Consider the following 23607-nt stretch of genomic DNA (forward strand, 5'->3'; position numbering starts at 1 on the left):
TCAAGCACAAGGATTTAATGTTTGTGTTTTATATATAATATGCATCATGAATCTGTTTTAAAATTTTATGCTATAATAGCGTCAACGCACGTTTATTTCGTGTTATAAAGTCTGCAGAGTCCCTCGGAACTGTTGGAGCCCTCGCCCTACCGGGCTCGGGCACCAACCGTTCCTCGGGACTCTGCAGACGTTATAACACGGAAAAACGTGCGTTAACCCTATATTAATAAAAACGTTATTACACTAGAATAATATCACGTTGACGTGACTGCATTTACTCTATATATAAACATAGCGTTAACGCACGCTAATGTTAGCGTTACACGATGGGCGCGTCATTGAAAAATTACTCATTTCAACAGTTTATTGTTCTTATTTTATATATGTGATAAAAAGAATACTATATTCGTGTAGATTCATTACTAAATTTATTGAACTCGTTGAATAAAACAATATTATGCTCGCCAGAGGCTCGCATAATATGATTTTATTCAACTTGTTCAATAAATGTAGTATTAAACTACACTCATTCAATATCCTCTATATATTTATAACTATGTACATGCTAAATCTATATCTTGTAGCTCTGGGCTACAAGATGTATTACATTCAAATCCAAAATTAAATAAAACATAAGAAATATAAAATGAAAATAAAATGATATTCATTTTGAAATAATTGTTTATTTTCACAGTAAATGGTTTTGATGATAGAGTCAAAGCAGAGCTCTCAGAATATATAACTTTTCGAGGAATCATAAACACTTATACCAATGTGATTTTGATTTTCTTAATGAATCAAAATGAAATCAGTGTTTATCAAACAATAATAACCAATAACTGAGAACATTTCAAGATTAAGTGTCCCCATACAAAGAATATGCAATATATGATAATTATCCGACTATCAAACTAATTTTTCCATTAGTTACTTAGTCAGATCAGTTAGTATGAAAGATATAAGACAATTATCTGTATAACTATTAAATTTTTAGTTAATAGATACTAGTAATGCGGAATACCTTAAACACTTTCCGTGGGAGGTTACTTTACCAAGGTCCACCCTATATAGACCGAAATCCAAAATAACGGCCAGACTTTCGTATTGTAACATAGCCAGCGATTGGCTTAAAAAGTGCAGGAAAAAACAGATTATACCGTAAGACATGAGGTGATTTTCAGGAAAATTAGACGCTTGTAATTATGAAACCCCTTTTTAAAAACCAACACTTTATTGTTTTCTTACGAAAATGAATCTCTCATAAGTCTATATGATAATTTGTGACTATATTTGCATCTATAAAAACTGTATGCCAGTCCTTTTATCAGCAGAAAATTCCAGTGAAAAGACGGTTTTCCTCTTTGAAGTTGCAAAAATATATGGTCATTATCTCACTGTCACATTGTCGCCCTGTAGATTATAGTAATCAACGACGGCCCTAACGGTATTCCGTAGAATTAAGTTTAGCCTATTATCGCAAATAGTGATAATAATTTATTGTTTTTCATTTGGTTATCAATATAATGTATATATTTACATTCACAGTGTATAATGTCATAGTTTTAGACTTTATTTCTGTTTCATGTTTATTTAAATGTGCATATTAATGGCCAAAGGTAGAATTATCTTGTAGAAAAAGTTTCTTTTATATAATTATTAAAATTGTCTGATGGTAATTTAAAGAGCACAATGTATACCACTTCTCTAAACAAAAGCCATATTTCTTAAATAACCAATTAACCATGTCCTACCCATAGAAACTATCCCTTTCAAAATGGGTTTATAATCATAGGATAACTTTACTGATACTCGCCAAGAATTGTGCAATATATTAAAAAATATGTAACCCTTCCGCTAAAATTGCCAAAACAAATAGGTTCCACCCTTTGGAGGAATGTGTACAAAATATTTTGCAATAAATATTATCTGTTTTATGAAAAATTAACTAGTTATACAGATAATTATCTTAAATCTTTCATACTAAATTACTAACTACCTAACAGGAAAATGAATTTGATAGACGATAATTATCTGTGATTGAACTGGTAACAGAATTTTTTGTTTAGATAACCATTTAATGCGTTGAAAAAGACAAGGGATAGGGCCGAAACATTCCGCATTACCTATTAACTAAAAGTTTATCTAGTTATACAAATAATTATCTGATACCAAAGTTAACAAACAAAAGTTTTATAGATAAACATTTAACTATCTTTTATTTTACAGGTAAGTGTTTACAGTTCTCGGCACTTTTTAGTGTTTTTGACAGTTAGATACTTATTCGTCATTTATCTATCTAACAGGATTATATGGCGATAATAAATGCGATAATAATATGATTACCTGTTGGCAGAAATATGCCACAATATGGTAAGACACCTACAACTTTGTCATGATTGATTTTGGACATATCGTCATTTGTTTGTTAAAAATTCGATTTCCAGTGACTTACAAATTACTTAATTAGCTTCTTAGTCGTAAAAAATGTTCTTCATTCAGAAATTGAGCAATTTGAAATCAGTCCCATCAAGACTGCTGTTTAGTTCCGAATATTCTGATTCTGTTTCCCTGTCACTGGTTGGTCTAGCTCGTTTGGGTTCCTTGTCACTGGTTGGTCTAGCTCGTTTGGGATAGCTTCTGCAGTTGCAACTGTTTCTTCGATGGTTTCTGTAATGATTTTTAGACATATCTACTAAATCAATACATTTATCCCTTTTAAGGTCATAATTTAAACATTTATTAATACGATATTTGAAGTTTTTAAGCTAAAGCAAGGAAATTTTGTCTGTAGTATTGTCGACTCATCCCTTAACGAATTTTTGCTTTTTCCGTTATGGCAAAGCAAGTCAAAAGCATTGAAAAAAGTGTCCAGTAATATGTGCAGGAAATTGTTCAATACATTCAGAATCGAAAGATACGCTACTGAAAATTGCAATTGCAAAGTATTTGTATGTAGAGTTCCTTGATTCTGGTTATAGAAATCCATCTTCACCCTTACTGTCATTGTCAATTTCTATAATTATATGTATTGTGCATATCGTCTTAACATTTCCGCATTAAGGATATGTAATATAATTATGTTAAATAAAATAACTCAACTGATATTAAGCGTATTTGTAATTTATTATTATCTTTTTCATATTTAACAGTTCCTATTTTACAATAGTCTTTACTTCTGAGTGCATAAAAAGACAAACCTAGCTTGACAATATGTGAATGAAAGTGGACAGCTATAACGTTATGCTTTTTTTACACTTAACAAATCTTATAAGTGTGCACGTATAAAAATCAAATTTTCTCAGATACTAATAAACATAGGTCTCTGAAATTTTAACCAAGTATAGTACAGATATGTGCAATGATGGGTATCGAGTTTTATGTCAGGGCGATTCGTACTTACTGAGAAATAGCGATGTGTGCAATATTGCGCGAAAACCGAATTTCACATTTCTGTAAAATGTGTATTTATATGGGTGCAAAAAGGTCTAAATCTCTTGATTTCACTAAAATACAAACATAAAACATAGGATCACAAATAGGGTATAATACTTCAATGAATTCCAGGGCATTATGTCACTGTGATTTTAATATTTGCTTTATTGAATTTCAGTAAAGACTGGTTTATGTCGATCTCCGTAACGCGTTGTACCCAGTTGGTAAAAGCAATGCAAACACCATATTTTCATTAATATGAAAGTACCAAGAAAGTTTGTTTTTAGTTTTAAAGTAAAATCTTAGTCAATATGTTTATTTGAGAAAATATTATGCAAATTTATTTTCCAAATGGGCGCCCGAAATGCAAATTCCCTTGCGTAAAACTTCTAGATGGCCATTTTTCTTTCTATTGCAAAAATTCTGCAATAAATTTATGTTTTTTGGATGTCTTTATTTTAATAGAATCCTTGATGGTCAATAATACCTTCATTTAGCACCAACCTGTCACCCTCACGTGCACTTTGTTGTTTATGTCATGTCACGGATGAACGCACACAACAAAAATAACCGTTATTTCTGAATATAGCATTGTAAAAATAAACCATTCAAACGATGAATTCCAAAATTTGGGTAAAAAATGTCAAGTAATAAAAAAGTAATTCACATTTAAAAACTGCACAGTTATAAGTTTTGTTAAGTGTATAGAAAATATTCTTTTTCTCAAATCTTCACATAAACCCTTAAAAATTTAAGCAATTTATACTAGTATGTTTTACTACTTTAATCTTATCACAACTTGACAAACTAAAATAAAGTGTAACAAGAGCTGTCACAGGAGACAGCTAAGCTCGACTAATGAAATACTGGACGCAGTAAGGAAGACAAAACTATGAAAGAAAAATCAATTATGTATAATTATATATTAGGTTATAGTAAAAAATAACATTGTTAACATAAATTCTAAGATCAAGGGGAATAAATCTGGAAATAGTCATGCTATAGTTATGAACCTTGTCACACAACAAGTGTAATGATAAGAAATATATATTTGAAGTTTGAAGTAGATACCTTAAAAAACAAAAATGTTATAATATTTCTTAAAGAAAATCCTAATTTCTAAAAGGGATAAATCTGTAAATATTGCTTCAAGAGTTATGAAACGTGTCACATAAAATGAAATTGATGATAAGGAATAAGTATTTGACGTTTTAGGTAAAACTAAAAAGGTTATAGTAAAACATAACATTTTTCTAGTTAAAAAAAAATCTAAGTTTATGGGGAGATAATTCTTGCAATATTGGTGCTAGAATTATGAACCTTGTTGCATAACGTGTGGTTAATAATAAAGAACACATATTTGAAGTATGAAGTTGATCCCTTAAGAAATAAATAAGTAACAGTAAAAATAATATTTTTTCAGGAAAATTCTAAGTTCAAGGGGAGATAAATTTAAAAATATAAGTACTAGAGTTATGAACCTTATCACATAAGACGTGGATGATAATAAGGTATATATATTTGAAGTATGAAGTTGATCCCTTCAGAAATAAAGAAGTAACAGTAAAAATAGTATTTACTAAGGAAAATTCTAAGTTCAAGGGGAGATAAATCTGAAAATATTGGTGCTTGAGTTATGAACCTTGTCACAAAAGATGTGGTTGTTGATAAGGAATATATACTTGAAGGTTGAAGTTGATATCGTAAGAAATGACAAAGTCATAGTGAAAAATATTTTACTGCACAAAAACTTTAATCTTAAATCCGGACGCGGACGCCGACGCCGGAGCGAGTAGGACTGCTCTCCGTATACTTTGTATAGTCGAGCTAAAACGAACAAAAATGTTAATTAAACTATAGAACGTGTCCAGGTTAATTTACCTGATATATTTTGCAGTGTAAACATATCCTAAATATATCAGCAAAATTATTTTAAATTTATATGTCCGAAGGATTTTATAGAATGTCTAGACTTTTTTGCAAGATGCATCTCCAGATAGTCGGCCTTTATAACACCCAATATTATTCTGATATTATTAATGCTATTACTGCTGTTAGTCAAAAACTCAATCTAAATGAATGCTTTGTACCATTCAAAAAGCCCAGAAATATTGTTGTCAAGCTTGTAGATACTTGTATTGGCCTTCTGTACAGGAAATACACCTACATGTTTGAGCTTTTATTATGTATCGTGTCAGTTGATGGATTATATAATCCGTTTTGTATTTTTACATAATTGCACTGGTTCATGATTTGCGTACAATTTTTTTTTTCACAATGTCATTATGACGTTCATTCACTTGTTCATAATGTCGATTAATCAGAGAGCTTCTTAATTGGTTAATATTATTTCCTCTGTATCATAATCATCGATAATTACAGTTTGTCCCACCAATTTTGAACAGTTCTTACTGACGTCATTTAAAGTTCGTTCGCCTGACAATTTACAAGACATGTTCTCGGTAATTGTAAAAATTATTATTCTTATTCATTTACTGATCAACATTTAAATGTTCTCATTTACATGAGAAATGAGAGCAAAAATGAAATGATGTAAAAAGGCAATTACACTAGCAAACAATGGTGTTCTAAAATAATCGCAAATTGAAAACCAATGGAAGTGAAAGACCATATAAATTCTAACTTTAGCAGATTTATATAATAACATTGATATATTGTCGTTATATTTTCTTCATCCCAAGGAAAAAAGAGAAATAAAGTTATTTGAATAAATAGTTCATAAATCAAGCTCGTATTTCGCATACCGCAACGAATGGCAGCGGAACGGAAACGCTAGAACAAACCCTAAAAAGTAACACTTTCTACATGCAACATGCAGTTATGAGTAATTCCATGAAAAAAAGAAGTAATGTTCAGCAATCGATGTTATCTTTTAGAAACATTAGTAAATTTATCATTTCTGTCTATGACTTTTTTAATATCTAAAATGCTTCAATTCAATTATTAAGCATTATTAAACACACATTTAACCTTTTTAATATATAAACATTTTTTTACAAAAAGTTGATAAAAAGGAAGAGGTTTTCTTGCATATCAGACGGGCATTTCCGTTGTTTTACCAATGCCAGAAATTTCATCTGGCATTGGAGTTGCCAGATGAGTCGCATGCAGTAAATGGCATGCTTATGATAATGTAATTTTACCTTAAAGTTTGTAAATTAAATTGTAATGTTATACGCTGTTGTAAGTGTAATCATGACATTTTCCATGGAAAATTGTTTCATTCAGATAAAGAGTTTAAAGTTTTATTGAATATGGTAGTGTATTATATTAATATGTATATTGTGCAAAACAGAGTCATCTACGATACCTTTTGTTATAGAGAGCTTATGTTTATCTTGCTGTAATGTAGGTTCCAATACTAGTAACTCCAATTTTTTAATATCTTGACCTTTTAACCCAAAGGGGTTTAATACCTCCCTGATATGTCTTTCTTGCGCTAAAATAAAAATGAAGGGTAGGGTTATAAACAATAAAACAGAAAAATCTGTAAATAAATCAATGAATCGGAATAAATATTTTTTAGTTATCTTGAGTGCAAATCATTTCATGTAAAACGACATTTATACCTTTGGTGTCCGAGTGTTGATATTTATCTTGCTGTAATAACTGCCTACTTTTGATTTCTTGACGTTTTCTCAAAATGGTTTCAACTTTCTTCTCGCTATCTTTTTCTAGAAATAAAATTAAATTGAAACAATAAGAGAGAATAATCGGTTAATGAATCAATGAAACAGAATAAATATTGTTTACTTATCTTAAGTGCAAATAATTTCATGTATAAAAAGTAACATAAACGTACACAAGAGGCCCCAATTATTGAAAGTGGTTAATATTGTATATATTGAATAATTTGTATCTAATACTATAAAATAATTTGAATAATTTGTATCTAATACTATAAGTAATTTGAATAATTTGTATCTAATACTATAAAGTAATTTGAATAATTTGTATCTAATACTATAAAGTAATTTGAATAATTTGTATTTAATACTATTAGTAATTTGAATAATTTGGATCTAATACTATAAGTAATTTGAATGATTTGTATCTAATACTATAAGTAATTTGAATAATTTGTATCTAATACTATAAGTAATTTGAATGATTTGTATCTAATACTATAAGTAATTTGAATAATTTGTATCTAATACTATAAAGTAATTTGAATAATTTGTATCTAATACTATAAAGTAATTTGAATAATTTGTATCTAATACTATAAAGTAATTTGAATAATTTGTATCTAAAACTATAAAGTAATTTGAATAATTTGTATCTAATACTATAAAGTAATTTGAATATTTTGTATCTAGTACTATAAAGTAATTTGAATAATTTGTATCTAATACTATAAAGTAATTTGAATAATTTGTATCTAATACTATAAAGTAATTTGAATATTTTGTATCTAATACTAATAGGTAAGTCAGTTTCTTCTTGTATAAAGTAATTTAAATTAACGCTTATTTATATTGCAATAAATATATATGTCGACATTAGATCAAAACATTTTTTAATTCTTTCAATTTATACTTGTAAAAAACTTTGTCAAATAAAACAATTTGACACATACTTAATGAAAACATGTATGCGTGTGATAATATATAAGAGAACAGGATGTTTTGTACTTAAAGGGACTCCACTGAGGTTTAAAAGCCTAAATACATAACATTCGAATTTCTTACATAAATGAGCTGGGGCACTTCAAACAGAAATATATGCAATGATAGTTCAGAAATGTACTTTGAAATGAAATTGAAAATCGCATTTTTATGTTTTTCTTATCCCGATTTGAGTGAAAAGCATTTAAACGCTTTTCATTTTAGGACATTTTTTTTTACAATTTGAAAAAGTATTCTGGAAAAACGAAGTGTGCGAATGATCTGATATTTTGAACAAATATTAGTGGGTGGTCTAAACCTACATCAAATGGTAAATTTATCTGAAAAAAATATTTTCAGTCCCATCATGTCCAATTACCTCAGTGGAGTCCCTTTAACTGAATTTGATTTTACAAATGACATAGTTATTGGTACATTACTACCATGTATTTTTCACCAAATTCACAATATGGTGTATATTGTATATATTAAATTTTTTAAAATTGAATCATTTGACAAAAAATTGATTAACAATATTTTGCAAAAGCTATATGTTTGTCATTTGGTGAAATAAAAGGCAAATATTTTGGACATTCCTGGTTTGACAATATGTTAAAAAAGAGTAGTTAATTTAGCGATGGACATTGTATTCTTAATATAGCATTGTGATGTCAATTGCTACTCTGTACATGCACATAAAAGTATGTCTTAACTTTTTCTTTCTATCTTAAAGTTATTGTTATTCTTTGCTATATAACAAATATTAAGTTCCAAAATGTAAATTAATATTTTTTTGGGGGATATTTGTCCAAATTGATTCAAAAATTTCACATTATATATATTAATAAATTATATATCATTATAAGATTATGTCATTTGAAAAGAAATAACTCAAAACTTTAATCTCATTCATTTTCACTTAACAATCATCATCTTATATATCTTTTAAATCATACTTTTAATTATCCATTTTTCTCCTTTAAAATCGTATTCTACATCTGTCCAATATTTGTTTCGACTGTCTCAAACATAAAGACATAAAGAAGAAACAAACTAATTAACTTGAAACACCTTCGTCTTATTAAATATCAACAAGTAACGCTCGACTATTCGAAAAGTTGTCACAAGTGTGTTTCATTGAGTATAATAATGCTTACCTATATGAATACATAAAATTGTCCCAAAAGATACAAGGCTTGTTATTCAGATGTTTTATCGAGTTAATCACTCCTTTATTATTATAAAATGCATAAAATTGTTCAAAAAAAGGCACAAACCCTTCAGTAGTTACGGAGATATTTACTTAACCAAGAATTTCTAAGTAGATAAAGGGGCATAATTAAGCAAAAAAGCAAACTAGGGCCAATCATGTTAGATAATCACAGAGAACAAGTGAGTGAAGTTTCAAGCCATTCCCTTCAGAAGTTATGGAGATACCAGCTTGCACGCAAAAACTTAACTAAGAATTTCTAAGTAGAAAAAGTGGCATAATTATGCAAAAAAGCAAATCAGAGATATTGGACTTGTGCCAATGAGTGAAGTTTCGATTCATTCCCTTCCGTAGTTATTGAGATACCAGCTTGCACGCAAAAACTTAGCTAAGAATTTCTAAGTCGAAAAAGGGGCAAGATTATCCAAAAAAGCAAATCAGAGTTATGGGACTTATTCCAATCAAGTTAGATAATCACAGAGAACATGTGTGTTAAGTTTCAAGCCATTCCCTTCAGTAGTTATGGAGATACCAGCTTGCACGCAAAAACTTAACCAAGAATTTCTAAGTCGAAAAAGTGGCATAATTATGTAAAAAGACAAATCAGAGTTATGGGACTTGTGCAAATCATGTAAGATAATCACAGAGAACAGGTGTGTGAAGTTTCAAGCCATTCCCTTTAGTAGTTATGGAGATACCAGCTTGCATGCAAAAACTTAACCACAGGGACGCCGACGCCGACAAAAAGGTGACTGCATTAGCTCGATTATTCTGCGAATAGTCGAGCTAAAAACCATTGACAAGATTTCAATTATATTTGTATGAAAATTTTACAATATTTTCAAAAGACTAAAATGGATGTTTAAACTTTCTTGTTTAAAAGAAGAAAAAACAAGAGCTGTCACCCAAGTGACGAATGCCTCAGAAAAGGTTTCTTTAACATGTAGGTATAATGGAAGGAAAAGAGAATGAAAGGTCTTAATTGCTGAATATTGTTATTTGTATTATTGTACCTGTAATCTCTAATTCAACCTTCAAAGTCAAGGTTATTTATGAGTGAAGGTCAAGGTCTGTCTAATTATTTTTAAGGGATATCCTTGAAAATTATTATGTTCAAGTTTGAAGACAATCCGTTCAAAAATAACAAAGTGACAGCCAATAATAGCAAGAACAAGCAAAATTTGGACATTTAACCTTGAAGGTCAAGGTCATTTATGGATGAATGTCAAGGTTAGTGTAGTCTTCTGAAAGGTCTTGTCCCAAGGGTTGTTGTGGCCAAGTATGAAGACAATACACCAAGAACTAAAGAAGTTATGACCCAGGTACAAGATTGCGAATGGCAACGGCAACGCCGCCGCGACTTTAACAATACCTTTACTTTTTTTTTCAAAAAAAGTCGAGCTAAAAAGAAGATTTTTTAAAAAGAAGTTTTTATTATAAACATTTAAGAAAAATCAATGACCCCCGGGTGGGGCTTATTTTAACCCCAGGGCTTTTATTTGAACAATCTTGATAGACACTCACTAGAAAATGTTTCATGTTTTTTAAAAGAAAGTTTTGCTTTTTTAATTTTTTTTACTTTATACATACATGTATAAGGAAAATCAATGACCCCCGGGGCGGGGCCAATTTTGACCCCAGGGCTTTTATTTGAACAAAAGCAACTAGAAACGTTATAGTGATTGTCTAAAGGAGACGGCTACCCCCGGTAGGGATTCGTATCTCTACTTGGCTATGGAGACCCTTCTAGCTATAATTTGGGTCACAACTCAAAGAAAATGTCCCCAAAAATAACTCATCCTCAAAGAGAACTAAGACCGAGGAGCCCTAAGCTGTGACAGGGACCGCACCGTCAAACACAGGGGTATCCGAAGATCCAACTGTGAGTGACTATGGGGCGTTCGATGTCACGGAGGAGGACTCCCTGGTCTCGGTACATACATCTTGTCTAAAAAGTACCTCCGAGGAAGATACACTCGGGAAGTACAAAAATTTATCTCTGTCCGGGCTATTATTGATTGATGATTCGCCCATTCAGAGTGTACCTAGGCACATCTTGTAAATAAATCTATTGAAAAAGTGTCCCCACCAAAAGAGGTTAAATTTATAGACTTGCAGGTAAACAAGGTTATGAAAAAGTCTGTTGAATTAGAAAAATTAGTAAGTCTAGTTAAAGAATTAATTACCAACAAAAGTGAACCTGCTAAAAATAAACTTGATGGATATATTTGAAATTTTTTATCCAATAAAGTAAACTTAGGCCCCAACAGTAACAAGTGTGATACCCAGGGTATGGAAGTGAGAGTGCATAGGTCTCTGATCTCCCGTGGTGCCAATAAGATAGGTGGGGGTTACAGACCCCCTGTATCCCCCGGCAAACTTAAAGGTTGTAGGAAATCTATAAATGAAATGGTTAAGACACCAAATATCAAAACTAGAAATAATGCACCCAAGAAACAGCCCAGTTATGTCTAGGAACCTTAATATTATTTCTTTTAATATTCAGGGTTTATCAAGTCATACACATAGTTAAATTAAAAACTTTATTGATAATAATCCTCAAATTGATATATTTTGTATCCAGGAAACTAAATTACCTTTATATAAAACTAAAAATGTACCTGGATACACCCCTGAATATAAATGTTTTACTCTAAATAGACAAGATCGCATAGCAGGAGGATTAGCTATATATATTAAAGATAATATTAATTCTGAGGTGGTCGCTGTAGACAATCCCAATGATAAAAAAGGAAATGTGGTCTATGAATTACAAATAATTATAGTTTATGCTTTAAACTCCCCATTCTTCTTGGTTAATTTATACTATGTGTTTACTACTTTATCTGATCACAACTTCACAAACTAAAATAACTGTTTCAGTCATTGAATTTATGGGCCGGAATCCTAGTTGTGAATTTATTATACCATATATTTAACTAATTTTTTCTTAAAATTTTCACTGGCCCGAACTAATTTTCACTGGCCATGGGACATCGGGCCAGTGCTAAATTTGATGACTGCTGTTTCACAAAAAGACATCTTTCTTAGATCGTTTGTTTAAGAGGTTTATACAGTTGTGCCTAATTTTTAATCGTTCATACTTTTTAAATTTTCTTATAGCAAAATAACAGATTTCTATCTTGTATCTCGAGTTCAGACATTTTTTGAATCCGGTTTCTTTTTGTCAACCTGGAAGATTTCAGTATTGTCTCATACAGCAAATAAATTTATGACCCTTTTTATTAGTTGGGACGTAGTCCCAACTAGTGTACTTACAAACCCGAAATTTCCGACCATACAGGGTAACGCCCACTGCTGTGACGTTACATCACCATTCTATATGCTATATTGTATTCTAACATTTTTGAGGTAAGTTGAATTCATAGTGATCATCCGACCATGACTGATGCATAACCGCCGCGAGTGAAAAGTAGTGCTCTTTTATTTCTGAAAACCTTGATTTATTGCGAATAGAAGAGAGACAAGAAAATTATTTTTTGAAAATCATGTTCAATCGAGCTTGATTTACGGTATTAGAAATGTAGCAGATATAATTTGAAAGGTCGATTAATTCTATGAATGGAATATAGTAATTCTATGAATGAATTCGACAACTTCCGGTTTACTTTATGACCTACTTGACAAGCAAATCGGCCTGTTTAGCCCATAAGGTAAGTTTTAAAGCAAAATATGTTATGAATTTGATGGATAATAAAAGAAAGTTTATTTATTGATGTCAGTTTGTGCCGAGAACTAAAACTTTCGTTAATAATTTCGAAGTAATTTGGGAAATCTCAAGTCTTTCGTCCCCAAGACATTTCGACCCTACTGTAGCATAGTCTCAATTTTTAACCGACAGATTTTACATATTGATTTTAACACAGATGTCTGCCTTTACAGTGAAAACCGGCAGATACGCCTACAATTTGTTTGGCTTGTCACGGCCGTAACATCTCTACCAAATGGGGCCCATTCTTAAATATTTCAGAATAATTTTATTTTATTCTTCATGTTTATACATTCACTAAGTTATAAACTTATTCAATGAATAAAGGGATTATATGAAATATTAGAAAAAATGATTTAACCCTCAATATGGGCCATTTAGCTGTTAAGTTTAGCCCCTGCAAATACTGCAGGTCTTGTGTAATTGAGACAATATTAGAGGTAGAAGCACTGTCCTATTATTTCTGACTAAACTCTTATTGATTGCTAATTGATTCTCATACCCACAAATGACAAACGAGCATTATTGTCATTTTTTTATTTAACCTTTACCACCTAGTTATTTCCCCTTTTTATAAAGGGCTGTTTAACCAGTAGCCAAAAATAGGTATTTTTTCCCCTGAAAAATGCTAATATTTTCCCCTAAAACCCCTGTGCACATTCTTCACAGGAGGATAACTTAACATCAGCTAGAAGACAGAAAAGCTGTCCCTATAAATAGCCTCTGCTTTTACCATCATGTTAAAGGAACTTCACTGAGCTTTAAAAACCTACAAACATAACAATTGATTTTTAACAAAATGAGCTGGGGCACTTTAAACAGAAAATATATGCAAAGATAGTTAAGAAATATACTTTGAAATAAATTGAACATATTTTTATGCCTTTTAGCCCGATTTGAGTGAAAAGCGTTTAAAAGCTTTTCATTTTGCATATATTTTTTACAATTTGAATAATTGTTCTGAAAAACGAAGTGCGTGAATGATCTGAAAGTTTGCACAAAGCTTAGAGGTCTAAACTTACATAAAATGGTACATTTATCTGAAAAAAAATATTTTCAGTCCATCATGTCAAAAATACTTCAGTGGAATCCCTTTAAATTGAATTAGAATTGAATTTTTTAAATGTATGGGTAAATTTCATTCTCAGTGTTTGGAATTTGTTTTTCCCCTTTTTTGATTTATCAAGCTATATTCCCCTTCAAAAAGTCACAGGTTGTTTTGAAAATTGAAAAAAAAAATCACTGCCACCATGATAATTGTTAACCTGAAAATCTTCAGGCACTGAAAGGAATTTGAACCCCAGACCATGTTGCGAAAATGTCAACACAACAGCAAAGCTGTTGGAAATGATCGATACCTGTTCTCACTACATGGTTGAAGTAATTTAATCAGTGTTAATTAGACATTTAACAATTTTTGATAATACTGATATTCACATTTTATTCACATATCTACATGTAATAAATAAATATCATAATAAAATGATAAGAACATTTTCTATTTTAGTGGTAATATTGCAGCAGAGTAATATGAAGAAATATTATTATCGTAAATTTTTTAGATTATCATAAATTTTCAAATTTTATGTTATTACATGCTGTACACAATCATATATAGTGTACACACACACACACACATATATATATATATATATATATATATTATATATATATATATATATATATATATATATATATATATATATATATATATATATATATATATATATATATATATATATATATATATATATATATATATATATATACATTGTATATACACATATATACATTGTATATATATACATACACACACTAAGAGAGTAGAATTTGATAATTTTGAAAATTGATATTTTCAGGGAAATAAAAGATCATTTACTCCAATATTCACTTGAAAGGCTGGTACATGTAGCTAGAAAAAAGAACGAGATTAAAGATGATCACAAACAACAGGCACTTGTATGATATTTGATGTATATTTCACAAATCAAACTATTTTCCAAAAAGTATTCATGAAAACATATGCCTTTTTACCAGTATCACCACAGGCCAGATTACCAGACCCCTTCCCAGTGGCAAATAATGCCAAATATGCTTATTTTTTTACCAAGTTTAGAAAAAATCATAATCGAGATAAATTCCCGTTTTCAAAGCTGACAATTTTTCTTCATAATCCATTTCAATCCAATATGGTATAAGACATATGATGTTCAAAAACACATTTTACTGTCATTTTTTATGTATTTTTTTATGCTTTGAATGATATACAATTTGTCGGATTAACAATTTTGTACATGGTACTGAATATTTTTCCCAATTACGATGCAAAATTTCCTAACCTGTGCTAGGAAATTTTTCCCAAAATGTCTAGGAAAAGGCTTGAAACTGAAATTGTTTAGTTTGCATTTCTAATCTACATACTGAAATAGTCCAAGACTTGTTTATATATAGTACCGCCAAAAATAAAAGATTGTCAGTGCATGCTCACAGTTTATTATAGTGTTACTTAAGTACAATTACTTCATAATTTTCTGTCAATTGGCATTAAGATACTGCCTATGACAGTCTTTTTCCTATGCTGAAAATGATCACTTACGTGAGTTCACACTAAAGTTACACAAAGTGCACTAGGGGTGCACTAGATGTGCACTATTAGTACACTTCAAAGTGTTATTTCTAGTGCACTTCATAAGTGCACTTTGTAGTGCACCAGACCTATTATATGTATTAAGCAGTTACCTTTTTTTCAATGAATAGCAATTTGACTTTTACAAAAAGATAGATAAATATAGGTATCTGTATAATTGTTTTTCATAAAAAATTTGAAGTTGTGAATATTGAATTTTGTAAAATATGGCATAAAATATTAGAACAATAATTTTTCAAGTCATTAATTTTACCGATTTTAAAACTTTATTATTAGAATAAGTAAATATAAATGATTATAACTTTAATGTTGATATGAATCTATTTTATTATAATCTGGTAATTAAATATGAAACATTGAAAAGCTTATCAAACAAAATTCAGTCAAGGTTTTTTTTTTGTTTTTTTTTTGTGGGGGGGGGGGGGGGGGTGGCAAATTATACCAATTAGATATTTTTGATCCTAGCTTATGGTTGTTTTAGTTAAAGGTAATGATTTTAAGCATAAATAGCCTTTAATACATTAAAAATTTAATATGTTTATAATATTAATACACTTAACAAATCTTATAAGTGTGCACGTATAAAAATCAAATTTTCTCAGATACTAATAAACATAGGTCTCTGAAATTTTAACCAAGTATAGTACAGATATGTGCAATGATGGGTATCGAGTTTTATGTCCAGGGCGATTCGTACTTACTGAGAAATAGCGATGTGTGCAATATTGCGCGAAACCGAATTTCACATTTCTGTAAAATGTGTATTTTAATGGGTGCAAAAAGGTCTAAAAATCTCTTGATTTCACTAAAATACAAACATAAAACATAGGATCACAAATAGGGTATAATACTTCAATGAATTCCAGGGCATTATGTCACTGTGATTTTAATATTTGCTTTATTGAATTTCAGTAAAGACTGGTTTATGTCGATCTCCGTAACGCGTTTGTACCCAGTTGGTAAAAGCAATGCAAACACCAATATTTTCATTAATTATGAAAGTACCAAGAAAGTTTGTTTTTAGTTTTAAAGTAAAATCTTAGTCAATATGTTTATTGAGAAAATATTATGCAAATTTATTTTCCAAATGGGCGCCCGAAATGCAAATTCCCTTGCCCGTAAAACTTCTAGATGGCCATTTTTCTTTCTATTGCAAAAATTCTGCAATAAATTTATGTTTTTTGGATGTCTTTATTTTAATAGAATCCTTGATGGTCAATAATACCTTCATTTAGCACCAACCTGTCACCCTCACGTGCACTTTGTTGTTTATGTCATGTCACGGATGAACGCACACAACAAAAATAACCGTTATTTCTGAATATAGCATTGTAAAAATAAACCATTCAAACGATGAATTCCAAAATTTGGGTAAAAAATGTCAAGTAATAAAAAAGTAATTCACATTTAAAAACTGCACAGTTATAAGTTTTGTTAAGTGTATATATAAATTTTGTCAATTTTATCTCTCTCATTTATAATCTCTCTTACCTTCTGAAACTAAGATTTACCTAAATGAAATATCATAGTATGGTGTTTTAAGGTAGTACAAATCAATCCTACAGGGCATTACAAGGAACTGCAAATTTACAATACTGTTGCCTTGAACAAGACCTCAATTTTTATGCAAACTTTACAATACAGTTCATCCTTATGAACATTGTTTTCATTTTGATTATTCAAGATTGAAACAAAGGAAAATATTCAATAGCAAAGCACAGCTGTGAAGTGATTGTTTCTTACCAAATGATTTAAATATGTATAAAAATATTTCTCTACCTTTTGATTGACCTTTTTTTTCTTCTGAGTGTGCCTTATTGCTAAGATCTGCTTAATTGACAGGCTGTTTTTAAAGTTTGAAGGGATAATCTTTGAAACATTCATATTTGTTATTAAAAACTAACCATATAAATTTACATTATTTGTAGCCAATAAAATAATTATACCTTTAAATTGTATGCTGTCTAAACAAATTAATTGTATACTGTCTGAACATACAATGTATGTGACAGAAAAATATCACAAAAAGAGAATTCAGTATTACTATGAGTATTTATTAAAAAAATGTATTTCAAATATATTTTGAAATTAAATAGTGTTATTGAAAGTCATTTTGTATGACAGACACACAAATCTAGTGCTCTGCATTATAAATGTAAGAAGAGACAAATAAGATAAACATTTCTTTGCAAATTATTTCACTTCATACATGTATAATTGTTAATGCATTTTTTAAGGTGGACATGTGTCACTGTCAAACAAAAGAAGATTAGCACCACAGTCTGTGGGAATCTCCAGTTTCCAGATGTAGTGATGATAACTGTATAGGCACCAATATGAACACTTGCGGACTAGTTGGACTATTTTTAGAGGGGTAGTCTGAGTTAGCACTTCAGTTGAATCCCCTGTCAAGAACATTGTGTTGAAGGAAAATGTTAAAATCTAGGTTGTTTAGGCTTCAAACAAAACCATGACACTTACCAAGCAGTGATAAATTAAATGTGATTATTTTGACTGTTTCCCCAAAAAGTTTCATGAATTGACTTGTGTTAACATATGACTGCACATTTCCAAAATTTATTAAAATATTGTGTAATGTTTAGCAATGTTGTGTAAATACATTCAGAGCTAGTATAACATGTATCTTAGCTTGCCTAGTTTAATTCAATAGTAATAAACCTGAGAATTGAAAAAAAAACTAGAATAAAAAATTGTTGCTTTTTATTAATCCCCTTCTGTTATCACCAAGAGGGGACTAAAGGCTGACCCCTTTCTGTTTATGTCATTCTGATATTACTCAAAGGTACAAAAAGCAAGGTTCATCGTACTGGTATCTGATTATAGAACCATATAGTGATTTACAAAAGCATGTTATTATAGTTTATGCTCTTCAAAAGGGAGAGAATACAGTTGCGTTCTTAACCATCTTTCTGTATGGACTCAATTGATATTATGGATAAATAGCTGTGTTCATTCTATAATAACTTGTACTTGTGGGGAAAACTTGTACCTGTGGGGAAAGTCATGGGAGGAAAATATGTTTCTTATGATGTTTTTGGGATTTTAGATGATGAAAGAAAAAAAACACATTGTGAACTTAGATAGACATCCGTCCTTCACACTCTTGTCCTGAATATGAATATAACTAGATACATATTGAATGGATTTTATGTAAACTTCACAAAGTGATAGAGACTTTTGAGAGGAAGTGCAGAGTTCAAGAAACATAACTCTACCTTGCTTCATGTTTTAATTATCTCCCTTAAGTTAAAATGCTGATACCAAACTATCACTGAAACTACACCCAGTTGTACAGACTTGAATTTGCTAAAGTGTCAAAGAACCATAACTGCATTCCTTAGTTTTTTAATTATCTCCCTTTATAATACATTTACTTAATTATGCTTGCCAAGAGAAATACTGGAAAAGAGTTTATGGAATTTGATTGAAATTTTACACAGCGAAAACATACAAGTGAAAGGAAGTGCATTTTCAAAGAAACATAATTTTCCCGAACTTAATTTTACAATTATCATCTCTTATAATACATCAACATTTAAATGGAGTAAATCTTTTCAATGACATCTCACTGAAACTAAATACAGTTGTAGAGACTAGTGAGCAGAAGTGCTGTGTCAAATAACCAAAATTCTGCATTACTTAGTTTTTGAATGTTCAGAGAGAGGATTAAAATATTGAAGGAATTTGATTGAAACTTCATACAGTGAAAGAGATTAGCATGAGAAGTGCAGTGAAGTTCTAATGACATGGCCACATTCATATAATGTGATGCAAAAATATTGACCATTTGAGTGTTTTCTTGATACTGATACTGAAAATTTAATATATTTATAACACAATTGATTATTATGATCCCATTTCAAAGAAGAGGGGGTATATTGCTTTGCATTTGTCTGTTTGTTGGTCCGTCGGTCTGTAGACCAAATGGTTTCCGGTCAAGGGGTCAAAGGTCAAGGTCACATTGACCTTGCAAGTAAAAACGGTTTCCTATCAATAACTAAGAAACGCTTAGGCCTAGGAACTTCAAACTTGGTATGGTGATTGGTCATGACCAGTAGATGACCCCTATTGATTTTTGAGTCAAGGGTCAAAGGTCAAGGTCACATTGACCTTGTAAGTAAAAACGGTATCCGATCAATAACCAAAGAACGCTGAGGCCTATGACTTCAAACTTGGTATGATGATTGGTCATGACAAGCAGATGACCCCTATTGATTTTGGGGTCAAGGGGTCAAAGGTCAAGGTCACATTGACCTTGTAAGTAAAAACGGTGTCCGATCAATAACTGAAAAACGTTTAGGCCTAGGAACTTCAAACTTGGTATGATGATTGGTCATGACCAGCAGATGACCCCTATTGATTTTGGGGTCAAAGGGTCAGTGTCATATTTTGTTCACTGGGTCAGAAGTTGTGCATAATAACCTGATCACATAACTAATTGGCTACTGATAGGGGCATACATGTTTTACACACATATCTTGTTTTTCATAGCTTTGTCTCCCTTTATTATGTCATGTGTTAAAAAGGTCGAGCTTGCAGTTTCCTCTGGTAGCTCTTATTTCACTTGTTGCTTTTGTCTAAAAGGGCCAATAAGGGTTTGTGATAAACTTTCACGTACATGTAGCCTAAATATTATATTTGAACATGTATGTCATAGAATAATTGTATCAACTACTGTTCATTTACTTAATTGTGCACTTTATATTTATCAACCGGAAACACCCTTCACTCATTGAATTATCTGCTTCCGAAATAGTAAACAAGAGCACCGCTAGGCGGAGCATTATATGCCCGAAAGTGATTTTTTTTAGTAAAGAAGAAGCATTTGTAAGACATGGAGTAAAATAAAGTATTACCTCCTTCAAATAACAATCCTCCTTTGAAGTTTCAATATTGTGGTCCAAATGGAACTTTAAGTTATGCCCCAGAAACTGTTTTCAATTCTAAGGTAAGTGACCTTGACCTTTGACCTTGTGACCCCAAAATCATTAGGGGTTTTCTACCCAATATGGACAATCATACTATGAAGTTTAAACACAGTAGGCCAAATGATACTTAAGTTATGTTCCGAAAACTGTTTTCAGTTTTAAGGTAATAGTGACCTTGACCTTGTGACCCCAAAATCAATAGGGGTCTTCTACCCAATATGGACAATCATCCTATGAAGTTTGAATATTGTGGGCTAAATGGAACTTAAGTTATGCTCAAGAAACTGTTTTCAATTTCTAAGTAATAGTGACCTTGACCTTTGACCTTGTGACCCCAAAATCAATAGGGGTCTTCTACCCAATATGGACAATCATCCTATGAAGTTTGAACACTATGGGCCAAATAGAACTTAAATTATGCTCCGGAAACTGTTTTCAGTTCTAAGGTAATAGTGACCTTGACCTTTGACCTTGTGACCCCAAAATCAATAGGGGTCTTCTACCCAATATGGAAAATCATCCTATGAAGTTTGAACACTGTGGGGCAAATGGAACTTAAGTTATGCTCCGGAAACTGTTTTCAGTTCTAAGGTAATAGAAACCTTGACCTTTGACCTTGTGACCCCAAAATCAATAGGGGTCTTCTACCCAATATGGACAATCATCCTATGAAGTTTAAACACTGTGGGCCAAATGGAACTTAAGTTATGCTCCGGAAACTGTTTTCAGTTTTAAGGTCATAGTGACCTTGACCTTTGACCCCATCACCCCAAAATCAATAGGGGTCTTCTACCCAATATGGACAATCATCCTATGAAGTTTGAATATTGTAGGTCAAATGGAATCAATGAATCGGAATAAATATTTTTTAGTTATCTTGAGTGCAAATCATTTCATGTATAACGACATTTATACCTTTGGTGTTCGAGTGTTGATATTTATCTTGCTGTAATAACTGCCTACTTTTGATTTCTTGACGTTTTCTCAAAATGGTTTCAACTTTCTTCTCGCTATCTTTTTCTAGAAATAAAATTAAATTGAAACAATAAGAGAGAATAATCGGTTAATAAATCAATGAAACAGAATAAATATTGTTTACTTATCTTAAGTGCAAATAATTTCATGTATAAAAAGTAACATAAACGTACACAAGAGGCCCCAATTATTGAAAGTGGTTAATATTGTATATATTGAATAATTTGTATCTAATGCTATAAAATAATTTGAATAATTTGTATCTAATACTATAAGTAATTTGAATAATTTGTATCTAATACTATAAAGTAATTTGAATAATTTGTATCTAATACTATAAAGTAATTTGAATAATTTGTATTTAATACTATTAGTAATTTGAATAATTTGTATCTAATACTATAAGTAATTTGAATGATTTGTATCTAATGCTATAAGTAATTTGAATAATTTGTATCTAATACTATAAGTAATTTGAATGATTTGTATCTAAAACTATAAGTAATTTGAATAATTTGTATCTAATACTATAAAGTAATTTGAATAATTTGTATCTAATACTATAAAGTAATTTGAATAATTTGTATCTAATACTATAAAGTAATTTGAATAATTTGTATCTAAAACTATAAAGTAATTTGAATAATTTGTATCTAATACTATAAAGTAATTTGAATATTTTGTATCTAATACTATAAAGTAATTTGAATAATTTGTATCTAATACTATAAAGTAATTTGAATAATTTGTATCTAATACTATAAGGTAATTTGAATATTTTGTATCTAATACTAATAGGTAAGTCAGTTTCTTCTTGTATAAAGTAATATAAAATGAACGCTTATTTATATTGCAATAAATATATATGTCGACATTAGATCAAAACATTTTTTAATTCTTACAATTTATACTTGTAAAAAACTTTGTCAAATAAAACAATTTGACACATACTTAATGAAAACATGTATGCGTGTGATAATATATAAGAGAACCGGATTTTTTGTACTTAAAGGGACTCCACTGAGGTTTAAAAGCCTAAATACATAACATTCGAATTTCTTACATAAATGAGCTGGGGCACTTCAAACAGAAATATATGCAATGATAGTTCAGAAATGTACTTTGAAATGAAATTGAAAATCGTATTTTTATGTTTTTCTTATCCCGATTTGAGTGAAAAGCATTTAAACGCGTTTCATTTTAGGACATTTTTTTTCGATTTGAAAAAGTATTCTGGAAAAACGAAGTGTGCGAATGATCTGATATTTTGAACAAATATTAGTGGGTGGTCTAAACCTACATCAAATGGTACATTTATCTGAAAAAAAATATTTTCAGTCCCATCATGTCCAATTACCTCAGTGGAGTCCCTTTAACTGAATTTGATTTTACAAATGACATAGGTATTGGTACATTACTAACATGTATTTTCACCAAATTCACAATATGGTGTATATTGTATATATTAAATTTTTTTAAATTGAATCATTTGACAAAAAATTGATTAACCTCTCACAATATTTTGCAAAAGCTATATGTTTGTCATTTGGTGAAATAAAAGGCAAATATTTTGGACATTCCTGGTTTGACAATATGTTAAAAAAGAGTAGTTAATTTAGTGATGGACATTGTATTCTTAATATAGCATTGTGATGTCAATCGCTACTCTGTACATGCACATAAAAGTATGTCTTAACTTTTTCTTTCTGTCTTAAAGTTATTGTTATTCTTTGCTATATAACAAATATTAAGTTCCAAAATGTAAATTAATATTTTTTTTGGGGGATATTTGTCCAAATTGATTCAAAAATTTCACATTATATATATTAATAAATTATATATCATTATAAGATTATGTCATTTGAAAAGAAATAACTCAAAACTTTAATCTCATTCATTTTCACTTAACAATCATCATCTTATATATCTTTTAAATCATACTTTTAATTATCCATTTTTCTCCTTTAAAATCGTATTCTTACATCTGTCCAATATTTGTTTCGACTGTCTCAAACATAAAGACATAAAGAAAAACA

The 23607-nt window shown here is 30.2% G+C and overlaps 1 long non-coding RNA gene across 1 annotated transcript; it reads right to left on the reverse strand.

The window, feature by feature from the left end:
* Positions 1-229: 229 nt before the first annotated feature.
* On the reverse strand, positions 230-21616 carry LOC132728514 (uncharacterized). Its single transcript, XR_009625496.1, has 4 exons — positions 21512-21616; positions 7023-7127; positions 6764-6892; positions 230-2667 (listed from the first exon to the last, which is right to left on the reverse strand). It is a non-coding gene; the product is annotated as an uncharacterized LOC132728514 (long non-coding RNA).
* Positions 21617-23607: the final 1991 nt, after the last annotated feature.

Source organism: Ruditapes philippinarum, unplaced genomic scaffold (genome assembly GCF_026571515.1).
Source record: "Ruditapes philippinarum isolate M1 unplaced genomic scaffold, ASM2657151v2 ctg4802_1_1_1_1, whole genome shotgun sequence".
Taxonomy (NCBI): Eukaryota; Metazoa; Mollusca; class Bivalvia; order Venerida; family Veneridae; genus Ruditapes; species Ruditapes philippinarum.